General features: G+C 41.7%; 1 pseudogene across 1 annotated transcript in view; it reads left to right on the forward strand.

The window, feature by feature from the left end:
• The first annotated feature begins 16,220 nt into the window (after positions 1-16,220).
• The window catches only part of LOC148376683 (myosin-6-like), a 33,993-nt pseudogene continuing 25,056 nt past the window's right edge, over positions 16,221-25,157 (forward strand). Inside the window, exons 1-6 of the transcript XR_015852235.1 lie at positions 16,221-16,241; positions 18,147-18,354; positions 18,434-18,577; positions 22,754-22,910; positions 23,845-23,872; positions 23,940-24,048. The product of XR_015852235.1 is annotated as a myosin-6-like (transcript). The remainder of the gene's footprint in view (positions 16,242-18,146; positions 18,355-18,433; positions 18,578-22,753; positions 22,911-23,844; positions 23,873-23,939; positions 24,049-25,157) is intronic.

Genomic DNA, 25,157 nt, shown 5'->3' on the forward strand with positions numbered 1-25,157 from the left:
TTTCTCTTTAATCCACTAGTCCGGCCCCCGACAGAATGTTTGTTCTATCGTGTGGCCCCCGAGTTAAAACGAGTTTGCGTATGGGAAATCAGTACATATTTAATGTTAATTATTTAATTACTCTGTTCGTGCTGAAATCAGGTGGATTTGAAGATCAGACTTACCTCCTTTCATTGCAAATTAATTTTTATTCTTTCGAACAAAATACAGGCATTTTTAAGAAAATATCCTTTAATCTTGGCAAGGTTAGCAAGGATCAATCAAATATTCGGAGTTTAGTGCCTAGAACAGGGGTGTCCAACTCATTTTAACTCGGGGGCCACACGATAAAACAAACATTCTGTCGGGGGCCGGACTAGAGGATTTAAGAGAAAGAAAAAGAGATACAGAAATAAGAGAAAGAGGGAGGGAAAGGAAGAGAGGGCGGGACAAAGAAAGAAAAAGAGAGAGGGATAGAGCATGGGAAACAAAAAAAAAGTCCTGAGAGAGGGGGAAAAGAAAGGGAGAGGAAGAAAGAAATCCAAAGAGAAATAGAAAGACCGAAGGAGAGAAAAGAGAAAAGAAAGTGCAAAGGGCATGAAGAGAGAAAGAGAAAAGAGAGAAAAGGAAAAAAGGAAGTTAGAGCGGAGAGGTTAAAAAACACAAAGAGAAGAAGACAAAGAACAACAAAGGAAGAGAAAAAGAGAGACACAGAGAGTGAAAGAGACAGACACAGAGAGTGGGAGAAAAGGGGTGGAGAGAGAGAGAGAGAGAGAGAGAGAGAGACGAATAAATACAAGTACAGTGTCTTTGTGACAGGCACCTGGCTTTGGCAACATCAAGTGGACATATTTCAACCAGCAGCTTGTTTTTCTCCTGCGCTTCTCTGAGTGTTGTCTCACGGGCCGGATTCAATCCCTTAGCGGGCCTGATCTGGCCCGCGCGGCCGCCTGGTTGACACCTGTGACCTAGAACATATAAATGTGGAAAATGTGTGACAATAAGCTAAGGGCGGCACGGGAGCTGGGTGGTTAGTACATCTGCAGCAGAGTTTTGAGGTCATGGGATCAAACCTTCCTGTGTGGAGTTTGCATGTTCTCCCCGTGCTTGCGTTTGTTTCCTCTGGGCCTCCCACATTCTAATGTCAGGTTAAGTGACTGGTCCAAAATGATCCCTAAGTGTGAATAAATGAGTGAGTTGTCTGTCTCTGTGTCCCCCGCCCACTGCCCGAAGATAGCCGAGATGGGCTCCGGCACCCCCGCGACCCTACTGAGGATAAGCGGTGCAGATAATCCAGACTACGAGATGTATTTTTTAAATGCTTGGCACCTGTTAACTCTTATCCATCACTGGAACTGTCAGCGGTTGTGTTTCTCGACCCACAAGAAACAATCCAGACAAGAATTTCACACGGTTATCTTTGTCCTCAAGGCCAAAGGAAAAAGAACAATGCCATGACGGCACCGGGAGATAAAGCTTGTAGACCTCTCGGGGTTTAACGGTTGCGTGAGTCAAGTACGTGCGTGACCTACGGGCTCACTTAACAACAGCTGCAACAATTCAGCCTCGCAAAAAAATGGGTTGCTACTGGAGGTAAGATCGGGCCTTAAAAATCCAGGCCAACCCGAACCCGCCCGTGAGTATTGTCGCACAGCCTAGCCCGAGCCCAACAAATCAACTTGATTTGAGTGACCAAAATCTCCATAGTAAGAGCAGCTTCAGCGACAGACTGCTGTCACAGTCTTGTTCCACGGACAGACTGAGGAGATCATTTCTTCCTCATGCCATGAGGCTCTTTAACTCCACCGGGGGAGTAAAATCTATCTATCTATCTATCTATCTATCTATCTATCTATCTATCTATGTCACGAGGGACCAGACCAGAACGGAGGCAGGAGGCAGGAAGGGAGAACTCAACTGTGTTGACGATCAAAACTTTGATTTAGCAAAATAAAAGTCGTCCAAAACTCAGGGACAAAAAGAACAAAAACAGGCTTTTACTCAAAACATGAAAACACCGGTTTCCTCCGAATCAAACAAAACAGGACAGAGCAAAACAGACCGGGAAATGCAGACAGAAAATGCAAGACAGAAAATGCAATGAGCCAGCACCCGCAAAACCCCCCTTAAGAAGCAAACGCACAAATTAGGCGATCGGCTTCAGCTGTTGCCCAGGGGGCGGGGTCAGCCGGTTGCCACGGTGACCATGCTGGACACGACTATCTATCTATCGTTATATTGATGTTTTTAAACGCTTGTATTTGTGAACACTCCTCCATCCCCACAATTTTACTGCAAAGTAAAAATAATTGACAGTGTCTCATATAGCATTCCTATTTTATTTTCTGATGTAAAGATGTCTTTTTGTCCACTATTAGCACTCAATGAGGATTACATCAGACCAAAAGCAGTAATCTTGTTGATATTGCAACATTCAATCAGTAGAGGGAACTCAACAGTGCTCAGATCAGGGGTATAAGCAGTGCCGGCGGGCACTAGGGTGCCCCCTAAGGATAATTGAGGTGCCCACAGACCTTTTCTGAAAATATCTCACCAGTGCTAGGGCATATTGATTGTACAGTATGTTTTGGGAGGGGACTACTGAGTCTATTTAACATTCTATCCATCTATCTATCTATCTATCTATCTATCTATCTATCTATCTATCTATCTATCTATCTATCTATCTATCTATCTATCTATCTATCTATCTATCTATCTATCTATCTATCTATCTATCTATCTATCTATCTATCTATCTATCTATCTATCTATCTATCCTAGCCATATCCCTCACAATTTCACTTCTCAATCTATCCAATCTTGTCACTCCTAACATACTCCTCAAACACGCCATCTCAAAAACATTAAATCTCTTTCTCATTAACCAGATAATAACATAGTAATACCATACAGTATTAGTTTAGATATGCATATCAAACTCGGGTCCCATCTCATCTCTCATCAGCTGTACCGCTTATCCTTATTAGGGTCGCAGGGGGGCTGGAGCCCATCCCAGCCATCTCCGGGCAGTGGGCAGGGGACACCCTGAACTGGTTGCCAGCCAATCGCAGGGCACACGGGGACAGACAACTCACTCGCTCAGTCACACCTAGGGACAATTTGGACCGGCCAATTCACCTGAAATGCATGTCTTTGGAATGTGGGAGGAAACCGGAGTGCCCGGAGGAAACCCACGCAAGCACGGGGAGAACATACAAACTCCGCACAGTAAGGCCAGTAGCTGGATTTGAACCCACGCAGGAAGTTCCCACGACCTCAGAACTGTGCCGCACGCGCGCTAACCACTGCGCCGCCGTGCCGCCCAAACTCGGGTCCCTTTCGTGCTAATTAGTAACAAAAAATAACACTATGACAAAGGTTGGAGACCCTTGGCTTAGATCAGGGGTAGGGAACCTATGGCTCGGGAGCCATATATGGCTCTTTCCATGAGTACATATGGCTCCGAAATAAAATGTAACTATTGCACATCTCTCTGTGGCGTTCCTAAGTCAAGTGATTGCATCCTGATTTTGGTCCATATAAAGCCGAAGCAACTTAATGCAGAAGTTCGATAAGAAACCATTTAAACCACAAGTGTCAAACAGGCGGCCCGCGGGCCAAATCAGGCCCGCTAAGGGATTGGATCCGGCCCGCGAGACAACACTCAGAGATGCGCAAGAGAAAAACAAGCTACAGGTTGAAATATGTCAATATGTCTTGATGTTGCCAAAGCCAGGTTCCTCTCTCAAAGAGACTGTACTTGTATTCCCCTCTCTCTCTCTCTCTCTCTCTCTCTCTCTCTCTCTCTCTCTCTCTCTCTCTCTCTCTCTCTCTCTCTCTCTCTCTCTCTCTCTCTCTCTCTCCCACCCCTTTTCTCCCACTCTGTCTCTTTCACTCTCCGTGTCTCTCTTTTTCTCTTACTTTGTTGCTATTTGTGTCTTTCTCTCTCTGTCTTTTAACCTCTTTTGCTCTATCTTCTTTTTTTCCTTTTCTCTGTCTATCTTCATACCTTTTGCGCTTTCTTTTCTCTTTTTTCGCCTTCTGTCTTTCTATTTCTCTTTGGATTTCTTTCTTCCTCTCCCTTTCTTTTCCCCCTCTCGCACGACTTTTTATCTTTTGTTTCAGACGCTCTCTGTCTCTCTCTTTCTCTCTCTCTCTCTCTCTCTCTTTTTCTTTCCTTTTCCCGCCCTCTCTCCTTTTCTCTCCCTCTTTCTCTTATTTATTTTTCTCTCTTTTTCTTTCTCTTTAATCTACTAGTCCGGCCCCCGACAGAATGTTTGGTCTATCGTGTGGCCCCCGAGTTAAAATGAGTTTGACACCCTTGATTTAAACCAAAAAATAAAAACGCTGGCAAACGACTTTGATTGGGTGAGCTGTAACGGTGGGCGGATCCCTGCACACAGCGCAAGACACTTCCTTCTCTCTCTCTCGCTCAGTGCAGTCTACACCCAAAGTGAATATGACGATATGCTTATGGTTTGCAGTAATTGGTGACATTTTTACAAAAGAACTTTGCATGCACATTGTTTTGAAACCGTTATTAAGGACAAATTTCATGGAAAACAATGGCCTCAACACTCTTAACTTAAGGTGGAAGACAAATACATACATACATTCGATTAAATCATCAAATGACAGTGAAATAAAATGTGCTGAAGAATTAGCTCTTGTCTAGAGAGCGTGTTTGGCAGTTTTTTTCAATTTTCTCTGAAAATATATGATGTGGCTCTCTCAATTTTTTTTTAAAAACATTTTTTTGCTTTTATGGCTCTTTGGGTCAAAAAGGTTCCTGACCCTTGGTTTAGATGAACAGATACAATCACTGTTGTCAGAAACATGCGAGATGGGAAAAAAACAGCAACTACTGACCTTAAAACCATAAGGGAATATTGTCTTCTTGAATTGTCTTCTAGACTCCTGAGAGGAACAGACATGGTTGGAATTGAAACAAAATGTATGCACCTGCAGTGAGAAGAACAGAGAGGATTCCCGCACTTTTTCATCCTCCGGTCAATCAAATGACCTCATCCTCGTTTTGATTTCCAAGTCCTGAATCTTAAGTGCACACCGAAGTCCAAAGACCAACCGAGTGAGAAGACACAAAGAAGATCAACACCAGAGGAGCCTCCACCTGAATTCAACACCCCCTTGAAAGTGACTTTCAACCACTGTGAAGAACGGATACTATGAATAGATTTGTGAGCTCCTGTTTCATACTCAAGTGAGGCAAGGTGCCTCACACTTTCCTTTGTGTGCTCATTATAAAACTCAGACTCGGAAGGACTGGTGGCAGCTGAGAATGAGACCTTGGGTTGAAAGCAGAAGGTCCTCAAGTCAGGGTTCAAGCTAAGGCTCATCAGCGATGGGACATTTCTCCACTCTAAGGGATTCCAATATAAAAGAACCCTAGATTGCAATGTTTTACCCTGTTCCTTCTTGCTGTTTTTCTTGGTTTCTGTTCATCCCAAATGATCTCTCATGAACATTTCACCATCCAACTTCTCAGTTTTACATGACAGTTATGAGATGTGATGCCCAGCATTTCATTTAGACTGTCACCTGTCACTGGGAACAATGGAGACATGAAAACACGTCCTGACAACTTGTGTGCCAAACCCGACTCTGAATTAACAAACTCCCAAGAGTCAACCAAAGGAATTTTACAGGTTATCTTTGTACGCTAATGAACAGAGAAGATGTCGTGCCAACGGTTCAAGGACAGCTTGTACTGTTTAACATGGGGTTGGAAAGACAAAATGTGGTAAGAGCCATATTGGACCAAAGGGGAGAAAAACAGAAGCCAGAAAAGATTAAAAGCTTTATATAAATATGGCAACTCATACTGTATATATTCTGTATAGCAGGGGTCGAGAACCTTTTAGACCCAAAGAGTCATAATAGCAAAATTTAGAATAGAATACAGTAGAATAGAATAGAATATACCTTATGGTAGTGTGCCCGCTTTGAGACTGGGAGGTCGCTGGTTCGCGCCTCGGCCGAGTCATACCTAATTGGTAAAATGGCGGCGCCCTCTGTTGGCTGCGGCTGCATCGGCTCGCTACAACGGGTCAGGTGTATCGACATTTCGTTCTGTGTACATTGTTACAAAGAATGACAATACAAAGGAAATTATTATATTATTATTATTATTATTGTCATTGTTACAACATGGGATATATTGTGACAACGAAATTGGTCGTGGCACTCCAGGGCCGCATTTTACAGTGAGGATATAAGGAAAACAAAGAAGATGTTTGTACTGTCCTCCGGAGGGGGGGGGGGGGGGGTGTATGAGGGGGTGAGGGACAGACAGAGATGGCCGGATCCAACTAGATCAGCGGTCGGCAACCTTTGACACCGAAAGAGCCATTTGAACCCGGTTTCCACGGAAAAGAAAACACTGGGAGCCGCACATCTTAAATGAAAAAAAAAAAACAACTTCTACTACTTTACCGCAGCATGTTTCTTATGAAATCCACGTGCTACAGAGAAAATTACATTTTATTCATTTAATGAACACATTTTGAACATTTTGAATTCTTGAAAAATAATAACAATGAATGTCTCTTTCAAATAAATTAAAAAGCAGAATTTAAATTGTCCATGTAGCAAACGAAAGCAGAAAAATGCCATGAGGCGTCATCCTTATATCCATTTATCTTATCTAAAATGAAGATAACACTGTATATATTGCTTTTTCTTACCTTTACACTTTGTATAAACAACTATTTGTTCAATGTCCGTTTTGTCTTTGGACTCATCACAGGCGATTGAGTACGCTGCTGCTGAATTGATGTCTTTGATTTGCTGTTTTGTGATATTTTCTGCCATTTTTATGGTTCTGTCTTTGACAGTCTTCGCAGAGAGAGGCATCTCTCTGATTTTCTGCAGAATTTCGTCTTTGTTTTTAAAGTCCGCAAATCAGTGTTCTGAAATCTTAAGGAATGATTCTTTCATATATTCTCCATCTGTGAACGGTTTCCCATGCCTGCCTATTTCCTGAGCGGCCACAAAGCTTGCATACGTAGTTGAATTTGCAGACTTCACCCACTTAGGAAAAACCAGCCCAACCATGCCCCACTTTGCATCAACAACAAGGCTGTGGAGGTTGTCAGCAGTATCAAGTTCCTAGGGGTGCACATTACAAACAAACTCACCTGGTCCGTGAACACTGCATCACTGGTTAAGAGGGCACAGCAACGCCTGTACTTCCTGCGGAGGATGAGGAGAGCCCACCTGCCCCGACCTTCCCTCATCGCATTCTACAGGGGCACCATAGAGAGTATCCTGACCAGCTGTATCTCTGTGTGGTGTGGAGGCTGCAGCGCTACCGACTGGGGTAGTGTGAGGAGGGTAACGAGGACAGCAGAGAAAATAATCGGGACTACACTTCCCTCCATTCAGGACATTGGCCAGAAGCGCTGCCTATCCCATGCTAAAAACATTATCGGGGACCCCTCTCACCCCCATCATGGACTGTTCACTCTGCTAGCCTCTGGGAAGAGGTACTGCAGTGTGCGGTGCAGGACCACCAGGTTCCGCAGTAGTCTAGTCCCCCTGGCCATTAGACTGTTAAATGGTCAATCTAACATATACTGGTAGTTAACCTAAATCTAAACGGCTGCTAATTTGACTTTTTGCACTACTGGCAGTTCTTTATAGCTTGCCACTCCTTGCACAATTGCTCTCTGCACTATTGTACTTACAGCGTTATTGTTACAGTGTTAATGTTACTGTTTACCTGACTTGTTAACCTGACTGCCCATTTTGCACATCTGGTTAGCTACTCCTCTTGCACTATCGGCACTATGGTAAAATACTATACATAGCCATAATACAATACAACTTTTACTTATATCTGTACATTCGAGGAAACTGGGCGGGTCAGATGTATCGACATTTCGTTCTGTATACACGTGTACTAGAATGACAATAAAGTAGATCTGAATCTGAATCTGAATCACTTCTTGACTTGATTTTTCGTCCGGTCAGCCTTCTGCATCAGTTCCGAAACAGCTTTTTTCCTCTCCACAAATTAGGCATACTGGTAGGCCACTCTCGCCCGAGGTAAATGCAAATGAATCTGCCCAGGCATCATTGAATGTTCTATTTTCTTGAGATATTTTTCTTTTCTTACATTTCTCCATTGGCTTTGCCGGGGTCGAAAGTCGCTCAAAATAGACGGCGTTTCAGCGGGTATACCAGACGTCTATTTTGAGCGACGAAAAAATAATATCGAATAATTTAATTAATATTTTAATATTTCAAGATCACAATAATCTTCAAATTTAGAACTAAATAATATAAAAACTAACACAAATAAAACACACTTCAATTAAATACCCCAAAAAAATTTTAGTAATTTATTTTCCCAAGCCAATCAGAGCCGCATTATAAGGATGAAAGAGCCGCATGAGGCTCCGGAGCCGCGGGTTGCCGACTGCTGAACTAGATATTTGATCTTACTGTACACACAGTCCAGTGTTTTTTCCCCTGGTTGCTCAGTCCACGTATTAAATGGATTTGGGAAGTACGGTCCATAAACATGCCCGATTAAAGTCGCCGGCGATTAGATTTCTTTACTAGATATTTTCAGCAAAATTTCAGCAAAACCACCAAACCCAATACATTCATCCATCCATTATCTGCACCGCTCATCCTCAATAGGGTCGTGGGGATGCTGGAGCCCATTCCAGCTATCTTCTGGCAGTGGAAAGGGCACACCATAAACTGGTTGCCAGACAGTCGCAGGGCACACAGACAGACAACTAGGGACAATTTGGACTGGCCAATTAACATTCATGTTTATTGGAATGTGGGAGGAAACTGGAGTGCCCGGAGGAAACCCACACAAGCACGGGGAGAACATGAAAACTCCACACAGGAAGGTTCGATCTCATTGTTGTGGATTAAACGCAGGTCGGTTTGCTGAGAGAGCCGAGTTTGAGAAAAACAATTGTCGTCATTGAGAAAAAACACTGCGGCTTGATGGAGAACATCTGGACGATTGCCAAACACCAAGTTGGAGAAAACATCACGTCACTGCTGGCCGATGCTGTTGAACACAGGGGTATAAAAAAGCTGATGTCTCCTAGACGGACTTGAGAACGAAATAAACGGCTCCTCCCTTTCTTCGCCATATACCTGCTGTGCGTATGTTTTGGGGCGATGCCCAACGATGTCCTCTCCAAAATAAGTGGTAGCACCTCAGAACTGTGCCGCACACGCGCTAAACACTGCGCTGCCGTGCTGTCCCCAAACCCAATCTCAAGACAAAATAAATTTTTAGCGCATTTTATTTCACTGTGTATCGATTGATGATTTTATCAAATTTATCTCATCTCATCTCATTAGCCGTACCGCTTATCCTCATTAGGGTCGCGGGGGGGCTGGAGCCCATCCCAGTCATCTCCGGGCAGTGGGCAGGGGACACCCTGAACTGGTTGCCAGCCAATCGCAGGGCACACGGGGACAGACAACTCATTCGCTCATTCACACCTAGGGACAATTTGGACCGGCCAATTCACCTGAAATGCATGTTTTTGGAACGTGGGAGGAAACCGGAGTGCCCGGAGGAAACCCACGCAAGCACGGGGAGAACATACAAACTCCGCACAGTAAGTCCGGTAGCTGAATTTGAACCCACACATGAGGTTCCCAAGACCTTAGAACTGTGCCGCACACGCGCTAACCACTACGCCGCCATGCTGCCCCATACCCACAAATATAACACTTAATTGTCTCCCACCCGCAATTACTTCATTTTGACCTTCCTTTTTACATGAATAATGGTTTCAAAAAATGGTGCAAGCAGAGTTCTTTTGTAAATATGACACAAAATACTGAAAACGAGAAGACTGACGTATTTACCTACGTTGCAGACAGCACTGGGCAGAGAGAAGTGCACCGTTTGCATAGCTCTTCCCACCCTATATGCTTGGCTTGCGTTTATGGGTGTTTACTTTTTGATTTGTGGGTTATAATCTCAAGTGTTTCAACAGTGAATCTAAATTGTTTAATGAGCTTCCATATAAAAGAATTCCTACTGACGTACAGCCAAAACGCGGTATGTTTGTGTGACACATTGACTGTAAACTGAAGTGAAAAATGTGCCCTCTGTATCCCTGACCGTATCTTTCATTCTATTCGAGAACATACAAACTCCGCACAGGAAATCTGGAGCTGGATTTGAACCCACGACAGATTCCCATGACATGAACTGTGCCGCACAAGCGCTAACCGTTGCGCCGCCGTGCTGCCTGATCAAATTTATGAAACAATAAAAAGAGCCTGTGTCCCATGTAAATATAAATATCACGAATCCCTCGGAGAACAAATGAGGATGCAACTCTGGACAGCCTTCTTCACTCTTGACGGTTCCTGGCCTGTTCTTGGGTCGTGGCAAAGATGGCACCAGTCCATTCCTTTGTGTTGTCGGGCCAGTTTTTTTCCGGCCTTCGTCTCCTCCTTTCCACTTGGACAGTGACCTGGAGAATTACCTTGGCCAGTCCTGATGGTCTTGTGACGTGACCATACCACTGAAATTTCCGTCTGTGCACGGTTCTTCATAGGGTCCAATATGCCCTCTGATGGTGTTGCGCATCGTTTCGTTTGTCACATGGGCTAAGTAGCTGATGCCTAGAAGTTTCCTGTAGCATTGCATCTCCAAGGCCTGGATTTTCTTTTCCAGTTTTGCCGTGAGAACCAGTGCCTGCAATTTCATTGTTTTGTTCTTGTCCCTTCATATTGATTTTTAAATCTCACAGCATTAGAGGTCGACCAATTATCAGGTGGGCTGATCATCTGCACCGATATTTGGGAAATTGACGCATTCTCATTTATTCGACGATACGTTTATTTAGGCTCAGAAGCAGCTGAGCCTCTCTCTTCCTCCCTGTCTCAGACACTACCCACCCCTCGCCTTCTGATTGGATAAGCGACCGGGACCAGCTGCACTGAAGCAGGAAGTTTATTGCTAGAGCAGGGTAAACGGTGGCAGCTCTTGCTTACTCCTGAGTCCCGTCATGCCTGCCAATCAAGACCGCTGAGAGTAATGAGATTTTTTAAATTCTGTGGTAGGAAAGCACGTGTATTATTAAGAGATACTCTTAAAAGTGTAGTTAAATTGTCATATGGAAGCACATTCAGGTGAAGACCGATATATTAGTTCCTCGAGTCAAGTCACATTTATTTGATAACAAAATGTCTCAAAGGACTGCACAGGTTACAGTGACATACTCCCCTGATCTCAAACCAACACTCGGGCAAGGAAAAACTCAAAACTTCAGAACGAGGGAAATAAGAAACCTTGAGAAGGTGCCTCATGAAGTTATATACCATTTTATACACTGTTTTATCTTACTTATACTCAAATATACTTGTCCTAAATCTGACTCCAGCCTTTGAGTGCGAACCCTGACAGAAGGGTGTCATAAAGCGCGTTTTGCGTTGGAATGTGCCTTTTGTTCCATTCTGTGCAGATGACAATGACTTATCACCTCATCTGGGGGGTTGGAGTGTCTGTCTTGCCCCATTCTGTCTGGAGGGCAATGACCTATCACCCCTCCTTCCAATCTTTAAAGGAGGATTGGGAAGTCTGCATCGGCAAAAGCGTCGACCAATCGGCAGCTTGGTCATGTTCTCCACACGATTGTAAATTGCCACTGCAGAAAGACCCGATCTGTTCAACTCTTTGATTAGGCTAAATCAATTAATATGTGGATTATACTCGTCGCTCGGCTGAATTTGCTCCAACTGTAAGGGTTTAGACAAGACACGTGAAGTGTCTTCGGAGTCAGATTTCAGTCTAATAAATGTTAAAACCTTACACTCACAAATGGCCGATCAAGCTTGTGTGTTTGTGATTGCGAGAGAGCATGAAAAGTATTCTAAAGCTAAAGGCTGAGTGATTAGCTCTTACCACAACATTAGTTCGTCAATCTGGTTCCGTTGAAATTTCGACGCACTTTTTGTTTCAAGTTAATTTTTATACGAGTTTGTATACACTTTTTTTTCCTACACCGTTACTTTTTGGTTTAATTGACTCATTAGTCGTGTTAGTTGTGTTGAAATTGAAATAGATTTAATATAAAATGTTTCACAGAGCTATTAAAGTTTGAATTTGAATTCTTTTCACATCATTAAGAATTTCTTACGCCATTTTTCAAGCTTTCATAGCGAATGAATATCGGCTCCAAATATCGGTGATCAACCTCCTCTTACTGATAATAATCGGTATCGGGTTCGGGCTCAAAACACCCATCTTGGTCGATCCTTCAACCGCATTCTGTCAAAGTTAATCATTATAAAAACTCTTTGGTGGCTGTATTACTCAAATAAAACAGATATGAAGTTATAAAACTACTTCATGGTAGCTGCTGCCCATGCTCACGCGGCTGTATCTCTTGGCGAACAGAACCACCACTCCGTAGGCGTGGTTTATTATTCGTCAGTGAAAACAGGAAAAGGAACACACACACATAGATAGATAGATAGATACTTTATTCATCCCCGTAGGGAAATTCACACTTCCAGCAGTCTACCCCGTTGTTTATTAACAGATGAACATGATGCCCTAGGGGTGCTTGTAGCGGAGTGGATGACGTCACGCTAGTCCAAAAGTTCGACATCCTTGCGGCAAATGGAAATCTTTTCTTTGTGAAAATCCAGGGATACACCACCTCGTGTTAGCAAGTCCGCCTCCTCTCCGATTCCCCCCGGCTTTCGTGTCTCTGTTTAGCGGCGTTGAAGCCGGATTGCTCCGGGTAGCTCCGGGTGGCTACACGTTAGCGTCCGGAATGCTAAACGTGAGCCACGTTTCCGCAAAACACAGCAACTGCGCTCCCTGTGCGCTTCGATGTTTTCCACCAGCACTCGATGATCTTATTTGGTCGTGAGTTCGCATTTACCATGATTACGGATGGTACCGAAGACTTCGCTAGCTCCGGCTCTTCTTCCACGATAGGCCCCTTCATCACGCCGGCACGAGAATTCTTCAGGGCAAGCACATGAGCACGACTTCACAATAAAAGAATATAAGATTGATAAACGTATAAAAGATGTCATTAGACTGATGATTGCCGGGGGCGGCAGTGGCTCAGGAGGTAGAGCGCTCGTCTTGGGATCAAGAGATCGCAGTTCGATTCCCGGCTCCTCTGTGTTACATGTCGAAGTGTCCTTAGGTAAGACACTGAACCCCTAATACCCCCAATAGGCAGGTTAAACGTTACTTTATGTGTGTGTGTGTGTGAGAAAGATTGTTTTTATATTTAGGAATATAAAAACAAGTTCTTTTCATTGCATTAAATTCTGAGAAATGCACAAGTCCAAAACTTTACAATTCCCTGTGAGGGCAATAAGTTCAGAATACGATTGAACAATTTTAAGAGCACTGGGACTGAGGGTACATATCTAAAGTAACCGTAAACTGTGATGAGTGATAAGAAAACAATGGCGCAACTGTGACCTTGGCCTTGTCTTGTCTCTTTGTAGACAGCAGCTGCAACTCTCTTGAAACATATTTCGCACCATATCACTTGACGTTGTCGTCTATTGTTGAGCTGGGTGTGAGGTCTGGTAAATATGCTGTAATTTTCCCTGTCATTTTCCTTACGGGTCTGAGCGTTCACACAAAGTCGGTGAGCGACGCTTGAAACAACAGTGAGCAACGGCAATCCCATATGTGGCAACTGAGTCATTATCAAACATGTCCAAAACTTGACATCAAGTTACATTTTGCTGAGTTTCCGGCAATGCAAAATTATTTTTCTCTTTTGAATGAATTGACTCATGGTCTATTGCAAAGGTTGTACGGCCTACAAACGTCGTTTGTTCTTACAATTCTTTCACAAGATATCCATTTCTTTTTATTTCCTGATATATTTTGTCGCGTAATATTAACATTTTTGGGGGCTTATTGAGTCGGTTGCAAGATACAGAACTTTATTTAATCACATTTTAGTGGAAGTACAATGTTGGCAACAAGATTCACTTGATATAAGTGGAAATTATTTGAATGTCAAGTCAAGTCAAGTCAAGTCATTTTTATTTGTATAGCCATCTTTGGCTAACTGGGAGCCAATGCAACACAAACTTTTTCTTATTTCTTCCGTGTTTTTTTCTACTTTTTTAAAAATTCCTTTTAAAAAAATCTCATTGTGTTTATTTTTTCCGAGCTGTTACTTTTTTCTTTTTGTTCTCTGTTTATTTTTTTCCTACATTTCTTTCTTTCTGGCTTTTTTTTTTAAATGTTTCCTTCTTTTTTTCTCTTCCTTTTGTTTCTTTTTTTCTCAGCTTTTAATTACTTTTTCATTTTGGTATTTTTTTTCTTTTTTGTTCTATTCCCCTCTTCTTTTAAGTCATTTTGTGCATAGTTTTACACAATATTTGGTCACGTTGGGATTAAAGAAGCAAAAACAACCTGAAGAGCCGTTTAGGACCCGAAAGTGGTCCTTTTGGTGAGCCGAGCCGAAGAAGCCAGTTCTTAACAAACTCTACTGACTTTACTTTACAACTTCGTTCGACATTGACTTCAAAATACCGCATTTAGGACACAGCGTCAGGGGAACCCGTGTATTTTTACCTTCATGCACTGTAACTTTGACTTGAGTCGCTTCTTAATTAGTCATTTTGAGCCCTCATTTTTGTGCGCGGGCTAGATTTTCTTGTGCGCAGAAAATGTGCGAGCAGTGTGCACGCGCGCAGCTTAGAGGGAACACTGCTTATAAGTCTGCAATACCGAATTTAGGATAGGAACAGGCTCGATGTCTGGACGACATCATCAGCCGGCAATAATTAGTAATGTTATTGCACTTATTTCTATTGCTCTTGGTTAAAATGCACTATTCTTTTTCATTACATTGTTATTCTTACTTTGGAACTATTATAATTTTTTGCCGTACAATGTACGTTTATTGTGCATTTTAAGACGAGCACAACGTACAAGGAAATCTGTACGGAAAAACGCAAATTTGTCAATTTTGGGTACCATCCCGTATACACCGACTATCACGAAATGGCAAATCAGTCAAGTCAAACCAGTTCGAGCTGTGTAGTGAAAGGAAGTCCGTCTCTTTTTAGAGAACCGGCTTTTTCGGCTCAACTCATTAAAGAGAGCCGGCTCTCAAACGGCTCACTTGTTTTGATGCTTTATATTACGAATTATTCTGTTGAATAAAGATGTTGAGAGAAAAAAAGGAAGTATAAAAGGAGAAAATGAAAAAAGACAGGATTTTTGTTATCCCTTTAATTAGTATATTACCAATAGTAATTTAATGCAGAAAATGAATTCATAATTTGAATAAGAAAATTCTACTTAATTCTATTTGCATGTATTTTTTCCTTCTACAATAAACGTCGAGCTACTTCATTTTTGAACTTTTTTCATAATAAACCTCATTCATGTCGAGCAACTCACTATCTCACAACAAAATGTTAATGAACAATATATGAGATATAACGAAACACGTGTACAATATAACACGTTAAACTACATCAATAAACACGTTTGAAGAATAAATATGGTGTAAGATTATTTTGTATTTTGTAAGGGCATGGAGCCCTGGAGCTTGACAGGTACGTGTTATTACTATGTTATTACCTGGGTAATTATTGGAAGTAAAGTAAAATAGACTCAGTAATCCCCCCCAAAAATACTATACAATCAAAAAGACCTAGCACTGGTGAGATTTTCTCCTTTTTCTCTACAAAGTCTTTATTACATTTTTTGACCTTGGAATGCCAACATACAATGTTTCACAACATTAATATCAATGACAATAAAGAAAATCCAATTGAATTCAATTTAAATATGGTTACTCCATGCATTTTGCTCATTTACTTTGCCTCTTTGTGTTTTGGGATTGGTGATCATATAAATGAGATAACTTGATCGGATATATAATATTACAAAGAATTCAAAATGAGCAAAACTTTATGGACAAGGTTCCGTTTTGCATTCTATAATGAAGCATCTATTATTATAATTGCAGAGTATGGCAACCCTCTCACCTACTACCGCCCCTTCCCTCTGTCATCTCCCATCTTGCTTATTGTTCTCTTGTGGACAAGGTGATAGCAACAAATAGCAACACTCCACTCCACCCAATTTAGGGGATGTCTTTTTTTTGATATGCAAATGAGACCCTATTCCCCCACATCCATACCCTTATTCGGCGGACTCACAACCTTTATTAATGGAGATGGCACTTGAGATCCGCTACCAGAAGGATCATTCGTTTGACAGGGGTTGCCAGATTAAGGTAAGCACTACAGAGGGTCGGGTTACTTTAACTTGATTACTTTCAATTACTTTTGGATTACTCCGATGCCAAATATGCTAATAAAAAGACAAAAGAAACTAAATATGAATATATATATATATAATAGCAAAGGCTCCGGACCGGAACATAGGGAAAAATTAAATAGAAAAGAATAGAATATATCCCCTAGTGGGAGGTGGCTAGAGTCATTTCTGACTCTTTTTGGGAGATTGATTTAGAGGAGGGGGTTCCCAGCCCCCTCGCTCAACCCAACTGAGGTGTTGGGAGTCATTAGGTGACCAAACCCCCCAATTCCAACCCCTAATGCTGAACGCTAAGCAGGGAGGCAACGGGTACCAATGTTTAAGTCTTAGGTATGACTCGGCCGAGGCTTGAACCACAACCTCCCAGTCTCGGGGCGGGCGCCATACCCCCAAGGCCACCGAGTTAAATATGAATAAAATGACTCAATTTTGTGCAGGCTTGGGGAGTAACGGAATACATGGAACGGCAAAAATGATGTTGGCAAGCTGTTTGGATTTTTTTTCATTTTGTTTCTGTCGCATTTTATGTTAGTTTTGCCGGAGATCAAAGAGATTAAAGCCAGGAGAGAAAGCTTACCACGTGTTGTGAGTCATCATTTTATTCATATTTAGTTTCTTTTGTTAGCATATTTGGTATTGGAGTCATCCAAAAGTATCGTATTTTCCGCACTATAAGGCGCACCGGGTTATAGGGCGCACCCCCCAAAAATAGTTTTTGGTCCTATATCTTCCATAGATAAGGCGCACCGGATTATAAGGCGCTACAATGGGAACGTGGACAAAACAGTCAGATAGTTCAGTCCAACTTATTACCCCCTTAACATTCCCAAAGCTTGCAAAGAAGCAAATGCGTGTCGTAGACATGTGTGGATGCGGTGTCCGTACGATGTCACCAATTTCTTAGTTGCCATTTTATTTTTTTGCTGGCAACTGTGTGGACAGCAAAGTAAGAATTTTATTGTGCAGGAAACGGGGTTCTTTACTGCGCATATGACAATAAACATTTTGAATTGAATTTAGTTTAAAAATAGACTCATCACAGAAACATCAAGATCGTTCTAAAACAAGATACCGGGATAATATAAAGCCGCATAGCTCACCTAAGTTCTCTTGCAGCCATCACGTTCAATACTGATACGTAACCATGGTCTTCTTATAACCGTGAGTGTCGTAAATCCAGGAGAGTAAAATATTTACAAATACAGAATAGTACAAAATGTTTTCTCTATGCCGTAGTGCAACCCAACGTGTGATTCATATTCATCTTTTTCAGCCTATTGCAGGCTTTGTTTCGCCCCTTTAGCCTATGCGAGCCTGTAAATGATAAAAAAGATCCGCCCCCTTTACCTCCGAATAACTTTAGCCAATAGTGACTGATTCAAATGACGATTGACACATTGGTTAGGAAATGAAACGTTGGTATATAAATCCCAGCATACACCGCGGACGACTTCGCCTTCGGGGGAAAACCTAGTCGGCGGCTGCTTGCTTTAGTTGCAAAACTTTGCGACTTAATATTGATCCATATATAAGGCGCGCTGTATTATAAGGCGCACGGTCAGCTTTTGAAAAAAATAAAGGCTTTTAGGTGCTCCTTATAGTGCGGAAAATACAGTAATTGAAAGTAATCAAGTAAAGTAACCCTACCCAACCCTGCAAACATGATATCACTGCATCAAATAACTTTAATCAGACTTTTTGTTTTTTTCTGGTCTTTTTGTTGATGTATTTGAGTCAGTCAGGTATAAACCCTGAAAAAAATACACATCTAATTATAAATCCTAATGAATGAAAAATTGCAAATTGCTGCTCTTTGAATAGAGTCGAAAAGTACCCCACAAAAACTACTTTATTTTTACAGAAGCAAAATGGGTGACGCAGTGATGGCAGAGTTTGGACCGGCGGCTCCTTTCCTTCGGAAATCAGATAAGGAACGATTAGAAGCCCAAACCCGACCTTTCGACATGAAAAAGGAATGCTTCGTTCCAGACCCGGAAGTAGAGTACGTCAAAGCATCCGTCACCAGTCGAGATGGTGACAAAGTTACCGCTCAAACTGAGTTTGGGAAGGTATCGTGATCATTTAGCTGAAACCCTAACAGACACTTGGAAGTTTTCATCTATAAAATTCAACTGTTTTACTTTACAGACCGTTACAGTCAAGGAGAGTGACGTACATCCTCAGAACCCGCCAAAGTTTGATAAAATTGAAGACATGGCTATGTTCACATTCCTCCATGAGCCCGCCGTGCTGTTTAACCTCAAAGAGCGTTACGCGGCATGGATGATCTACGTAAGTTTACCTTGGTAGTCTTTCTCCGTTCAAGATGGCTTAGAACTTAAAGTCAAGTCAAGTCATTTTTATTTGTATAGCCCTTAATCACAAAGAGTCTCAAAGGGCTTCACAGGTTATTACACGGACTATTTTTTCAGACTATTATTACACCATCCCCCGATCTGGAACCAACATGAGGGCAAGGAAAAACTAAAAAACCTCAACATGAGGAAAATGAAGAAGTCAAGTCAAGTCATGTTTATTTGTATAGCCCTTAATCACAAAGAGTCTCAAAGGGCTTCACAGGTTATTACACAGACTATTTTTTTCAGACTATTATCACACCATCCCCCGATCTGGAACCAACATGAGGGCAAGGAAAAACTAAAAAACCTCAACATGAGGAAAATGAAGAAGTCAAGTCATGTTTATTTGTATAGCCCTTAATCACAAAGAGTCTCAAAGGGCTTCACAGGTTATTACACAGACTATTTTTTCAGACTATTATTACACCATCCCCCGATCTGGAACCAACATGAGGGCAAGGAAAAACTAAAAAACCTCAACATGAGGAAAATGAAGAAGTCAAGTCAAGTCATGTTTATTTGTATAGCCCTTAATCACAAAGAGTCTCAAAGGGCTTCACAGGTTATTAGACAGACCATTTTTTCAGACTATTATTACAACATCCCCTGATCTGGAACCAACATGAGGGCAAGGAAAAACTCAAAAACCTCAACATGAGGAAAATGAAGAAGAAGTCAAGTCATGTTTATTTGGATAGCCCTTAATCACAAAGAGTCTCAAAGGGCTTCACAGGTTATTACACAGACTATTTTTTCAGACTATTATTACACCATCCCCCGATCTGGAACCAACATGAGGGCAAGGAAAAACTAAAAAACCTCAACATGAGGAAAATGAAGAAGTCAAGTCAAGTCATGTTTATTTGTATAGCCCTTAATCACAAAGAGTCTCAAAGGGCTTCACAGGTTATTACACAGACTATTTTTTTCAGACTATTATCACACCATCCCCCGATCTGGAACCAACATGAGGGCAAGGAAAAACTAAAAAACCTCAACATGAGGAAAATGAAGAAGTCAAGTCATGTTTATTTGTATAGCCCTTAATCACAAAGAGTCTCAAAGGGCTTCACAGGTTATTACACAGACTATTTTTTCAGACTATTATTACACCATCCCCCGATCTGGAACCAACATGAGGGCAAGGAAAAACTAAAAAACCTCAACATGAGGAAAATGAAGAAGTCAAGTCAAGTCATGTTTATTTGTATAGCCCTTAATCACAAAGAGTCTCAAAGGGCTTCACAGGTTATTAGACAGACCATTTTTTCAGACTATTATTACAACATCCCCTGATCTGGAACCAACATGAGGGCAAGGAAAAACTCAAAAACCTCAACATGAGGAAAATGAAGAAGAAGTCAAGTCATGTTTATTTGGATAGCCCTTAATCACAAAGAGTCTCAAAGGGCTGCACAAATCAAAGACTATTGCAAACTACAGACTATTATGATACCATCCCCTGATCTAAAACCTACATGAGGGCACATAATCCACAGATATCGTCAACATAAAATATAGGTTATTCATATGCCATAGAATAGAAGTGGGTTTTAAGCCTACGTTTACACAGTCCCATTGAGGTTACAGATCGAATCTCAGGGCGAAGAGCATTCCACAGCACCGGGGGAGAACGCTCTCGAACCTGCCGATCTCTTCTTGGCGGTTTTAATAATTGTCTTCACGTGTGTTTGAAAGGACAGATCGGGGTCAAATATGACACCTAAATTTTTAACTGAGTCACTCTGGGTGATATGACATTTGTCAATGTTCACAGCAATTTTTGAGAACAAGTCACTGCATTAAGATGGTCCAAAAACGAACATTTTGGTCTTTCCAGAGTTAAGATGCAAGAAGTTGAGTGAAATCCACTCTTTTATCTCAGTGAGGGAAACCTCCAAATTTCCACAATTTAGCTATAGTAGAGTGTCATCTGTGTAACAATGGAAACTGATATTATACTTGCGAATAATATCACATAATGGAAGCATGTAAATGCTGAAAAGAAGGGGGCCAAGTACTGAACCCTGTGGAACACCACAGGTAACACGAAAGGGCTCAGATGTTATTTCACCATATTTAACACAGTGCGTCCTATCTGAGAGGTAGGATCTAAACCAGAAGAGGACGGTTCCTGAGAGACCAATCCATTTTCCCAACCGTTCTAGTAAGATATTATGGTCTAGAGTGTCCAAAGCAGCACTAAGGTCCAGCAGCAGCAAAAGTGATGAAGCGCCAAAGTCCATTGCCAGTAGAATCACAAAAAGTCTCAAAGGGCTGCACAGATCAAAGACTATTGAAAACTACATGACACATAGGGGAAAATTAAATAGAATAGAATATACCTTTATCGTCATTGTTACAAAATGGGTTGAAAATATTGTGACAACGAAATTGGATGTGTGTCAGAGTTTAAAAAGATATAAACTCTTTGCTGGCGGAATTATTCAGATAAAAGCACTTATTGATTTTTAATCTACTCCGTAAATGTAGAGAGGACAGCCTGGTCGCCATCTTGCCAGGCTACCCGGGCCGAACTGCCTACATCCGGTCAGTAGGCGTGGTTTATTAAGAAGTCGCATATAAACAGGAAATGGAGTCACACATGTGTGTCGTATTACATTACAATGAAATTAGACTGAAAACGTATTACAAACTAGACAATTGTAAGAGTTGTGATTGATCTGGAAGATGATCCCGGGATAAAACAAAGTTATTAACTGGGAAAGCTGTATTTGTAAATTTTTGCTTGGTTCTGTGGGGGGACTCCGCCCCCCTACACCCCCCCGGTACTGGAAAGTTAATTTGAGATGGTCTCATTCAAAATGAATGTGAAATTCTGGGTTTTTTAATTGGTCACTTATGTCGTCGTGGTGACGGATATCGGTAACCCAGGACATAAACCACGCCTACTGACCGGTGGAGCTGGAATTTTTGATGCATAATTCGTCATGGTACTGTAAAAAACCTTGAAGGAGAAGCGAATTGAAGTTTTATTCAGCGGGATTTTAAGTAAACACTAGACAATTCCCGCGGCAATTGTAAGAGTTGTGATTGATATGGCAGATGTTGGTAGAGAACCGGTAGCGTTGAGTTGTTAGCATTATGAGTTAGCAATAAGTTTAACTCAGAGAGCTGTATTTTTAATTTTTAACTTGGTTCTGTGGGGGGACTCCACCCCCCGCCCCCCCGGTACTATCCGGCACTACTCTCTAAATGGTATTGCATAACTTGGATTATATTTTTAGCAAACTGTGATGTCCTCAAAGGTTGCACTAATGTTTTGTATTCTCATAAGTGCTTCATTTTGGGGTTGTCTCAGCTTTTTTATGATCCAACGGGTGGGTTTTTCCGATTAAAGACAATTTCACACCTTGTGTTGATGGCCTTACAGCACTTGGCAATGTAGTTGTGCCTTGCTGCAGCAATCACAACTAATAATGGAAATAGACTGATCTTTGTAACGTGACTATGTGTGTGTGTGATGATTACTTGTATATTAGGAATATAAAAACAGGTTAATTTCATAGCATGGGAGTCTGAGAAATACACAACTAAAAATAGCTAACTTTATAACGTGGCACTCCAGTTTCACATTTTACAGTGAGGATAAAAGAAAACAAAGAAGATAAAGGAACAAAGAAGATAAGGTTATAATTTACACACTATTTACACAAGAAAGTGTGGGCATGTAGGATGTTACATACAGTTTTGGGATCGTATTAGTGCATCTGAAAGATATGAGGGAGCGAGTCCTTGCATGATTTTGTATACTACCAGCAGAACCTTAAAATAACATCTTAAGCTAACAGGGAGCCAATGCAGGTTAGCTAAAATCGGGGTCATGTGATCAAACTTTTTCGTCTTAGTTAAAAACCTCCCTGCAGCATTTTGTACCAGCTAAAGGCTCTTGATTTTGGACTTCGGGAGACCGGAGAGTAGGGCATTACAGTAATCAAGACGGGAGGTAACAAATGAATTATAATCTCCGCATCCTACTGAGACAGCATAGGGAGAATTTTAGCAATGTTGCGAAGATGGAAAAAAGCTGTCCTAGTAATATTCTTAAATCTTAAAGCATTTTTTCATTTTTTTTGAACCATAACAGACCTACTCTGGGCTGTTCTGCGTAACTGTCAACCCCTACAAGTGGCTGCCGGTCTACAACCAAGAAGTGGTCGTGGCCTACCGGGGAAAGAAGAGGAGTGAAGCTCCTCCTCATATCTTCTCCATCTCTGACAACGCCTACCAGTACATGCTAGCAGGTACAAAGTGCAGTGAAAGTACAGTGGAACCTCGGGTTTTGGAAGGCCTCTCAGTTCGAAAAGATCGGAGTCCGACCAAAAATTTCGAGAAATTCTTGCTTCGCTGTTCGGTCAAAAAATCGGAGTTCGAACGCCGGTAATGCGTGAGTGCGTACGCTAGGGTGCGATGCTGAGCGGCGTACGGGTGTTTTAGCCCCTTATTATGCCTCCGAAGAAAGTCAGTGCCAGCGGCAAAGTTGCTACAGGTGAAAAAGGAAAAGTAGTGCGTACGACTATTGCATTTAAGAAAGAAAAAAAAGCAAGATATGAAGGAGCAATAATTTTCCTTCCTCCTACATCCCTCTCCCTACCGTCCACCTGCGCCTTCTGCTGACCACCACAAAGGCAAGAAATCCTATTCATAATTCTTTTCTTTATCTTTTTTTTTTGTTTTTTTACACGTTCATGTTAGCGTCATCTTTCGTACGGAAGATTACGATAACGCGAACGTACGATTAGCCTGGGTTAGCTTTATGATTCGAGGTAAACATTCAGGGTGTTGGAACGGAGCCCCCTTTCCGATGAACCGCTCACCACTTGTTGTGGAGAGTCGGGTGCTAAATGACTTGTAAATGACCAGATTTTTTTTTTTTTTTTACACGTTTATGTTAGCGTAATCTTTCGTACGGAAGATTACGATAACGTGAATGTACGGTTAGCCTGGGTTAGCTTTATGTTTACGTTAAACATTCAGGGTAAACATTCAGGGTGTTGGAACGGATTAAAACGATTTACATTATTTTCAATGGGAAAAATGATTTCGGTGATGGAACAAATCGGTTTTCGAACAGGGTTCTGGAACGGATTACGGTCAAGAACCGAGGTCCCGCTGTACTTCCGATGGCCAGATTTATTGTAAAACCAATAACTGATAAGCACTTGATTTGATTTACAGATAGAGAAAACCAGTCCATACTTATCACGTAAGAGAAGCAGAAAAACATATTTTGAAGGCTATTCTTGAAGGTAAACTGACTTGTTTTTAAACAGCGGAGAATCTGGTGCAGGAAAGACTGTCAACACCAAGCGTGTCATTCAATACTTTGCCAGCATTGCTGCAGTTCCAACTGGCAAGAAAGACCAAGCTATTGAAAAGAAGGTGAGCCGTTGAACTCAACACTCTAAATCAGGGGTGTCAAACGGGCGGCCCGCGGGCCAGATCAGGCCCGCGAGTCAACGCTCAGAGAAGTGCAAGAGAAAAACGAGCTGCAGGTTGAAATATATCCACTTGATGTTGCCAAAGCCAGGTGCCTCTCACAAACGCTGTACTTGTATTTCTCTCTCTCTCTCTCTCTCTCTCTCTCTCTCTCTCTCTCTCTCTCTCTCTCTCTCTCTCTCTCTCTCTCTCTCTCTCTCTCTCTCTCTCTCTCTCTCTCTCTCTTTCTCTCTCTCTCTCTCTCTCTGTCTCTCTTTTTCTCTTTCTTTGTTTCTCTTTGTCTCTGTATTTTTACCTTATTTCACTCTCTCTTCCCTTTCTCTCTCTCTATTGCTTTCCCCTTTTCTCTTTCTCTCATTCTCTTTTCTTTCCTTGTCTCTTTCTCTCTTTCTCTTTCTCTCTGAATTTCATTCTCTCTCTTTCCCTCTCTCTCACTATTTCTCTTTTTATCTATTTTTTTTCTCATGCTCTCTCTCTCTCTCTCTCTCTCTGTCTTCTTTCCACTCTTTATCTCTCTCTCGTTCACTCTCTCTGTCTCTCTTTTTCTCTTTCTTTGTTCCTCTTTGTCTCTGTATTTTTACCTTATTTCACTCTCTCTTCCCTTTCTCTCTCTCTCTATTGCTTTCCCCTTTTCTCTTTCTCTCATTCTCTTTTCTTTCCTTGTCTCTTTCTCTCTTTCTATTTCTCTCTGAATTTCATTCTCTCTCTTTCCCTCTCTCTCACTATTTCTCTTTTTATCTATTTTTTTTTCTTATGCTCTCTCTCTCTCTCTCTCTCTCTCTCTCTCTCTCTCTCTCTCTCTCTGTCTTCTTTCCACTCTTTATCTCTCTCTCTTTCACTCTCTCTGTCTCTCTTTTTCTCTTTCTTTGTTCCTCTTTGTCTCTGTATTTTTACCTTATTTCACTCTCTCTTCCCTTTCTCTCTCTCTCTCTCTTGCTTTCCCCTTTTCTCTTTCTCTCATTCTCTTTTCTTTCCTTGTCTCTTTCTCTCTTTCTATTTCTCTCTAAATTTCATTCTCTCCCTTTCCCTCTCTCTCACTATTTCTCTTTTTA

The sequence above is a fragment of the Urocampus carinirostris genome, chromosome 1 (assembly GCF_059441175.1).
Source record: "Urocampus carinirostris isolate Australia breed hairy pipefish chromosome 1, RoL_Ucar_1.0, whole genome shotgun sequence".
NCBI lineage: Eukaryota > Metazoa > Chordata > Actinopteri > Syngnathiformes > Syngnathidae > Urocampus > Urocampus carinirostris.